This window comes from Pteropus alecto, unplaced genomic scaffold (assembly GCF_000325575.1).
Source record: "Pteropus alecto unplaced genomic scaffold, ASM32557v1 scaffold135, whole genome shotgun sequence".
NCBI classification, from domain to species: domain Eukaryota; kingdom Metazoa; phylum Chordata; class Mammalia; order Chiroptera; family Pteropodidae; genus Pteropus; species Pteropus alecto.
The window spans coordinates 1,256,712-1,265,280 of NW_006438076.1; the positions used below are offsets into that span (position 1 = coordinate 1,256,712).

The 8,569-nt window shown below is 33.0% G+C and overlaps 1 non-coding gene across 1 annotated transcript; it reads left to right on the forward strand.

Moving 5' to 3' along the window:
• The first annotated feature begins 6,473 nt into the window (after positions 1 to 6,473).
• On the forward strand, positions 6,474 to 6,592 carry LOC112482543. Its single transcript, XR_003047336.1, has one exon. It is a non-coding gene; the product is annotated as a 5S ribosomal RNA (ribosomal RNA).
• Positions 6,593 to 8,569: the final 1,977 nt, after the last annotated feature.

Here is an 8,569-nt window from a genome sequence, read left to right on the forward strand (position 1 = left end):
AATGAAGATGCAATGTACCGAAACATGGGGTTCCTCTAAAACAGTGCATAGAGGAAAAATTATAGCTGTGAATGCTTATATTAAGAAGAAAGATCTAAAATCAGTAATCTAACCTTTCATATTAAAACACTGGAGATAGAGTAGCAAACTGAATATAAAGCAAGAGAAAGAAAGAAATATTAAAGCAAAAATAATGAAAAAGAATACCACAACAATAAAGTTCAATGAAACAAAAGCTGGTTTTCGAAAAGCTCAAAAAAAGGCAAAACTAGCTAGTTTGACAAAGAAAAAAAGAAGAGACTCTAATTTCTAAGATCAGAAATAAAAGGGGACATATCTATTGACATTAGAAAAATAAACAGATATTTAAAAAATTCTATGAACAATTATATATCAATATATTAGATAACTAAGGTAAAATGGACACATTCTTAGAAAGACTCAAATTCTGTAAACTGACTCAAAGGGAAATGAATGATCTAAATAGACCCATAACAAGTGAAGAGATTGAAGTATTAGAGACAAAAGGAAACAAAACAAAAATTACCCATAAAGTAAATTCCTGGACCAGATAGCTTTAACACTGAATTCTATCAAACATTAGAAGAATCAATTACAATTTCTCACAAACTCTTCGAAAAAATGGAAAAGAAGAAAAATCTCTCAAATTCATTTTAGTGACTTCATACCAAAACGAGTCAAAGACATCACAAGGAAAAAAAAAACAAAAACAAACAAACAAACAAAAACAAAAAAATCAGATAGCTATCTCTAATGAATATAGAGGCAAAAAGGCAAATATCCTAAAAAATTTGCAAATCAAATTCAGCATTATATAAAAAGAATTATGACCAAGTTAGATTTATCTTAGTGATGTAGGGTTGGTTTATCATCTGAAAAACAGATTTATGTAATACATCTTATCAATAAAATAAAAAACAGAAATCACATGATCATTTCAACAGATACAGAAAAAGATTTGACAAAATCCAAAACTCTTTTAGGATTAAAGCAATATAATATGAATTTAAAGGAATTTCCTCAACTTGACAAAGAACATCTCTCAAAAAACAGCTAACATCATACTGGAATACTGGATGATTTATTCCTAAGATTGAGAGCAAGACAAAGATGTCTGCTCTTACCACATCTATTCGACATTATACTCGAAGTTCTAGCCAGAGAAATTAGGCAAGATAAAGAAATAAAAGGCATCCAAATTTGAAAAGAAGATGTGAAACTATCTCTACACACAGATGGCCTTATATATATAGATCTTATATAGAGAAACTCTAAGGAATTCAATAAAAAAATATTAGAAATAATAAATGAATTCATCAAGTTTGCAGGATACAAGGCTAAAATATAAAAAAAATTTGTATTTCTGTAGACTCCCTTTGAACAATCAACAAAATGAAATCAAGAAATAAATTCCATTAACAATAGTATCAAAAAGAATAAAATATTAGAAATAAATTTAACAAAATAAGTGCAAATTTTAGATTCTAAAAACTATAATGCATTTTTTAAAGAAATTAAAGATCTAAATAAATGGAGGGAATACACCATTTTCAGAGATTAGAGAATTTATCGTTCTGATGGCAATACTCTTCAACATTGATCTGCAGATTTGACACAATTCTTACCATAGTATCAGTTGACTATTTTGTAGAAATTGATAAATTAATTCTAAAATCCATATGGAATTGTAAGGGATGCAGAAAATCCAAAACAATATCAAAAAGAAGAATAAAGTAGGAGAATTTACATTTTCTGATTTCAAAACTCATACAGAGCAACAGTAATCAAGACAGTGTGGTATTGGCATAAGGACATGTATATGTAATCAATAAAATGAAATTGGAAGTACAGGAACAAAACCATTCATCTATGGTGAAATGATTTTCAACAAAGATGCCAAGACTTTTCAATAGTGAATGAATAGTCTTCCCAATAAATGGTGCTGGGACAACCAGATAGCCACATGCAAAAGAATAAAGTTGGGCCTTTATTCATACCATACACAAAAAGAGTATAATGGATCAAAGATCTAAATGTAAGAGGAAAAACTATAAAACCCTTGAAGAAAATATAGCAATAAATCTTTATTACATTGGATTTGCAAATGATTCCTAAGTATGATACCGTTGGCAGCAAAAGAAAAAACAAACTTTATCAAAACAAAACTTGTGCTTTAAAGCATTCCACAAAGAAAGCGAGAAGGTAACTCACAGAATGGGAGAAAATATTTGCAGATCATGTATCTTTCTAGAATATACACTTTTTTTTTAATACAAATTAATAATAGAGGCAATTAACCCAATTAAAAAGGGGTGAAGGATTTGAATAGATTTTTCTCCTAGGAAGATATAGAAATGGCTAATATGTACACAACACAATAAGCACATGCATAAATGCTCAACATTATTAGTTATCAGGAAAATGTAAATCAAAACCACAATGTGTTACTACTTGACACCCACTAGGGTGGCTAGAATAAAAATGAAACTTTGAATACGTTATGCTAAGTGAAAAAAATCAGTTACAAAATACCATATACTATATGATTTCATTCTCATGAAAATCCAGTAACAGGAAACTTTATAGAGACAGAAAGTAGATTCACAGTTGCTTAGGGCTGGGGTGGAGGAGGAGCAGATAAGGAATAATACTTAAAGAGTACGGAGTTTCTTCTTGAGGTAATTAAGTGTTCACAATTGATTGTGGTGATGTTTACATATATCTGTGAATATACTAAAACTTATTTAATTGTACCTTTTAAATGAGTGGATTTATGATATATGAATTCTATCTCAATAACTATGAAGAGGACAGGGAGGATGGAGTGAAAAAAAAAAGTATAGAATTTTACCTGAAGCTTCAGTTTCAGATAGTAAATCAAAAGAATTTCTCTAACTTCTAATAATCTCTCCCTCTCCCTTCTCTCCTTTCTCTCCTTTCTTCTCTCTTCTCCCTTCTCTTCTCTCTCTCTCTCTCTCTCTCTCTCTCTCTTTCTCTCTCTCTCTCTCTCATTAGGTACTTGGATTTCACCAGTCTTTTTTCTTTTTGCTTTTTACTTTGTGGTATTTCTGGTAGCAAGACAGCCCAAACTCAGGAAGAAAATCCAACTAGAGCAAATTTTGCAAGGCTCAACTCAAAGATACTTGCTGGTCCCTGTAGACCTTAAATCTCCATAAAGCCCTGTGATAATTTAAGGTGAGAGTAGGTGATATTTTGAACTTTGCAACCATAAAAGTTATATTGGACTGAAGATATGGGCCAGTAGATACAACTTTCTTAGGAATATATATGATGTGGAGTGGGGAGGGCTACTGAGTATTGAGTCAGCCATACTCCTGACTTCTTTCAAAAACAGGAGGAGGCTGAAAGTGTTCAAAAGAGCTGTAGATTAAGAACTTGTCAAGAAATTTAAAAAAATGTATTCTCACCTACTACTATAGCACAAAAATGAAGTACATAGACTTTAGAGTCAGAGATGAGAGCTGTGTGACCTTCCCATCTTATTAACTGCTCTGAGCTTTGTCAACACGATTGAGAATAGACAAAAAAAAAAAAAATCTTAGATTTGAATGTATCTGAATATTTAGTTCCCCAGTGCAGTGGAGCTCTGTGTGTTCATAGGTAGCTTGATATGTCCAAGTATGAGAGTGTTTAGAAATTATTTAGAGAGCTCATGAAACATTTTATCTGAGACGTGCTTACTGAATGAGTTCTGTTTTCTACTTCTAGTAGCTTACTTTACCTCAAGAGTAAAAGTTGAGGTTTGGGCCTTTTTTTCTTATTAACATTCCCCCTCACCCCCATGCCATGCAGTTCCCACAGATTGAGATCAACACGCTCTGGCCCATGATAGCATTGCCTATGCTTCAGGAGCCCAAGAGACATTAAAACATAAATTTAGAAGTCATTTATTCTGCAGTTTCCCCAAACATATCCTGAATAAAGAAATTCTAAAACTTGTTTTCAACGACTATCCCTCTCCACCTTTTTTTTTAACTTAAATTATGACTAAAGTCAGTTCCAAAGCACGTAAGTGCCAGTGATTTTGCCAGTGATTTTGCTTTTCGTATGCTATCCTTTTACTGGCTTTAAAACTAATCTAATCATTCAAAAAGTTGCAAAACCCAGCCGTGAGGAATAAAGCAGTATGAGGCAGCCTTAAACGGGGGAGGGTGGGCATTCAGGGCTGCTAAGAGAGCATTTCCACCAGGTGTGACTATATTAAAGCCATATTTCACTTTAATAGGGAAGGAATGGAAGGGACTTAGGGGAAGGTGGCCCCTCCTGACGCATGGGACTCCATTTGGGCTAATAAAAGAACACTTAGCTGTGAGGGCTTGTTACAATTAAATTGTCTCTAAACAGTTGGCTGCTTAGTAAACATCAAGAGTAGAACAGCTGGAGCACATGCAGCTGAAGGAACTGAGTCTGCCCCTGTCGCTGGAGCCAAAGCGCTTTTCTTTGACCCTAGTAAATCCAACTGCATAAGAGGTGCTGCTGAAGGTCCTTTTAGGCCTTCCCCTCCGCCCCCAACAGAGGACCCACAACCAAGGTATCGATCTGCCCAAAAGCAATCTTTTTCATTTCTCATGCTATCCTGTTCTAGTATTGTTTCAGAGTGATATTAGCCCTGTTAAATGATTCGAAGATTGTTGCTTCTGTTTCTGTTTTCTGAAACAATTTATAGGATACACTATTTATGATTTGATTGGTTAATTGAACTTGCTATAAAGCCTGAGAACAGTGACTTTGTCGATTTTTGGTTTTAGATGTATAATTTGATAAGTTTTGACATATGTGTATACCATGAAACTATCATGGTCTAGTGAAAGTATCCATCGAGATACTTTCAAGATAGTAAACTATCCATCATCTCCAAAAATTTGCTCTTCTTCCTATGTGATCCCTCTCTCTGGGTTCCACCACACCTTTAGTCCTGCCTGGGCCCCAGATAATCATTGATATATTTTCTGTCACCACAGTTTGCATTTCCTAGAATTTTGTATCAGTGGAAAAGTACAGCATTTGCTCTTTACTGTCTGAGTTCTTAAATGAGCACAATTATTTTAAGATTCATTCATGTTAAGTACATTAGTAGTGAATGCCTTTTTATTGCTGGGCAGTGTCCTATTGTATGAACCACAGTTTATTCATCCATTTATCTACTATCCAATCAAGATTTGGGTTGATTCTAGTTTTTGGCTATCAAACTTTAAGCTGCTATAAACATATGTGGACAAATATTTATATCATATGATTCTGGTTCTTATGGGAAAACACCTTACAGTGGAATGGTTTGATCTATGTTTAATTTTTAGGAAATTGCCAAACTGTTTTCCAAAGTAGTTATACCATATTACCTTCTCACCAACAGTGTATAAGAATTCAAATTTCTCCACATTCCTGCCAATGCTTAGGATAGTAAGGATTTTAACTTTAGCCATTCTAATAGGCATGTAGTGATATCTCATATGGTTTTAATTTGTAATTCCCTAGTGACTAATGGTGCTGAAGTTCATTCCACGTGCTTATTTCCATCTGTATTATCTGTGTCAATTCAATTTTTTTTATTTTTTAATTGGAGTTTTTCCTTATTATTAAGTTTAAAAGCTCTTTATATGGTCTGAGTGTAAATATTTCATCAGATAAATGATTTAAAAATATTTCTACCCAACTGAAGCTTGTCTTTTAATTCTTTTCACAGTGTCTATCAAAAGGTAGAAGTTTTTAATTTTAATGAAGATCAATTTATTAATTTGTTATTTTGCAAATAATGTTTTTGATGTTGTAAGTAAGAAAACTGTGTCTAACTCAAGGTCATAAATGTCTATGTTTTGTTGTAGAAGTTATGTAGTTATATGTTTTACATTTAGTAGAATTTTATTTCAGTTAACTTTTGTATCTGGTACGAGATATAAATTGAAGTCATTTCCTTCCTTCCTTCCTTCCTTCCTTCCTTCCTTCCTTCCTTCCTTCCTTCCTTCTTTCCTTTGCAGTGTTAGCAGGTTTAAGATTGGAAAGTTTCAATAATTTCAGCAGGCTCTGAGGTATAAGGTCTGTCTATATTTGTCTGGTTCCTGGCAGGAAAATAATGGGCAGAATGTGAGAGTCTTGTGAGAGTCCTATAAAAAAGATGGTTGGAGTGTGGTTTCTAGATGGGATGATTTGCAAGTGAAAGATACACTTTATAGGCAGTTTACTATCTCTAGGAATTGGATAGTCTTGGGAGGGTAGTCTCTCCAGAATCAGCAAAGCTTTATATGTTAAAGCACAAGAAATACAGAAAATAAAAAAGCATGCTTAATACAATTGATTTTTTCAAAGCACCTGATTTAGCTTTTCTTAATTTTTCCTATTGTTTTTGTTTTCTGTTTCATTAATTTCTGTTCTGATCTTTATTATTTTCTTTTAATGTAGGGAGGAGGCAAGAGAATTAAAAATATTAAGCAAGAGTCTATGGCCATGCCACTCTGAACAAGCCCAATCCCATCTGATCTTGGAAGCTAAGCAGGGTCAGGCCTGGTAAGTACTTGGATGGGAGACCACCTAGGAAGACCAGGTGCTGTAGGCATAACAATAAATAAATAAATAAATGAAAAATAATCAAGCCACATTCAGGGACTGGTATTGCTGATCAGCCCTGCAGCCACCCCAGAAGGACACCTTCAGAACAAAGGAAGATTTTTGCTAGATTACTAACAACCCATTCTCCACACCTGTGAAGGGAAAACAGGAACCAAGAGTCTTTCCAAGAGTCATTCCCTATGGCTAAAACCATGGGGAGCCTATGGATTAAAGGCTAGGAACTGCCAGCAGGCCTTTCACTCTACATATTCTTACCTTTTCATGCTACATAACCTTCCCCCTCCTCACTGTATGTCCATATCAAAGTAAGTGGGTTAACAAAGTTATTTAAACAACAACTCACAGGAACTAAAAAATGATATATAAACTGAATTCTCTGAACACTCTGCCCTCTACTCACTGTCTTTCCAAGCCTCTCTTGGTCCCTCTCACTCTCTGTCTCTGAGAGGAGACCATACTCTGTCTGTGGAGCTTTACCTCTTTTCTAATAAACTTTCCTTTTGACTCTAACTTTGGCGTGTGTGTTGAGTTTTTTCTACGCTCTCTGCCAAAGGACCCTCTTCTCTCGGGGCAGGGCTTGGTCTCCCCCACCAACTTGGGGAAATTTGCTCTCTCCTGCATCACTTTCTTCTGGTTACTTTTGAAAAATTTGGTTTTTCTCTAGTTTCTTAAGGTAGAAGCTGAGATAATTGATTTGAGATTTTCTTTTCTAAAACAAGTACTTTAAGTGTTAGTAATTTTCTCTTAAGTACTGCTTTAGCAGCATCTCACAAATTTTGAAATGATGTTTTACTTTCATTCAGTTCATAATATTTTCTAATACACTTTTTTACTTTTTCTGTGTTCCATGTGTTAATTAGAAGTGTGTTATTTAGTTTCCAAGTATTTGGACATTTTTTAGAGATCTTTTTGTTTTGATTTTTTAATTCCAATATCATCAGAGAACAAAATTTCTATGACTTGATTTTTTAAAAATTTATCGAGACTTGTTTTTTGGCCTTAAATGTAGACGTAAATATTCCATATGCATTTTTTTAAAAAATGTTTATTTTACTATTGCTGGGCGGAGTGTTCTATAATTATCAATTACATCAAGTTGGATGATAGCATTGTTCAAGTCTTCTATACTCTGTTTGACTTTTGGTCTATTCTATTAATTATTGAGAGAGTGTTGAAATTTACTATAATTTTGGATTTTTTGATTTCTCCTTTCAGTTCTACAAGCTTTCGCTTTATGTATTTTACAGTTTTGTTTTTAGTGCATAAACATTAAAATTGTCATATCTTCCTGATGAATTGATTCCTTTTTATTATAAAATGTGCCTTTTTTACTCCTAGTAATATAATTTGCTTTTTAATGGATTGTCTGTTATTAATATGGATACTACAGCTTTCTTTTGATTAAAGTTAGCATACTATATGTTATTCCATCATTTTATTTTTAAGCTATTTGTGAATTTATAGTTAAAGTGTGCCTTTCTGGTCGGTATAAACTTGAGTCTTGCTTTTTTATTCAATCTGATAAACTTGGTTTTTAAGTCGGGTTTTTAAAACATTTCCTTTTAATGTAATTATTGATAAGATAGTGTTTCAGTCTAACATCTTAGTATTTGCTTTCTATTCTATTCATTTTTTTGTTCCTTTTTCTCCTTTTTCCTGCCTCATTTTGGATTCAGTATTTTTTAGTATTTCATCTCTATTTGTTGGTTTAGTAACTATGTTTATTAGATTTTTTTGATACACATCTTTATTACTGTCTACCTTCAAAGCGACATTATACACTTTACGTATAGTATAAGAACCTTATTATAGCAGTTTACTTCCAATTCTCCCTTCTTGTCTTTTGTTATTAAATATTTCACATATACATATGTTACAACCTTCATGTTTCATTTTTATTCTTCTATTTAAACAGCCAATTATCCATTGAAGATATTTTAATAATAAAAAAAATCTTACATAT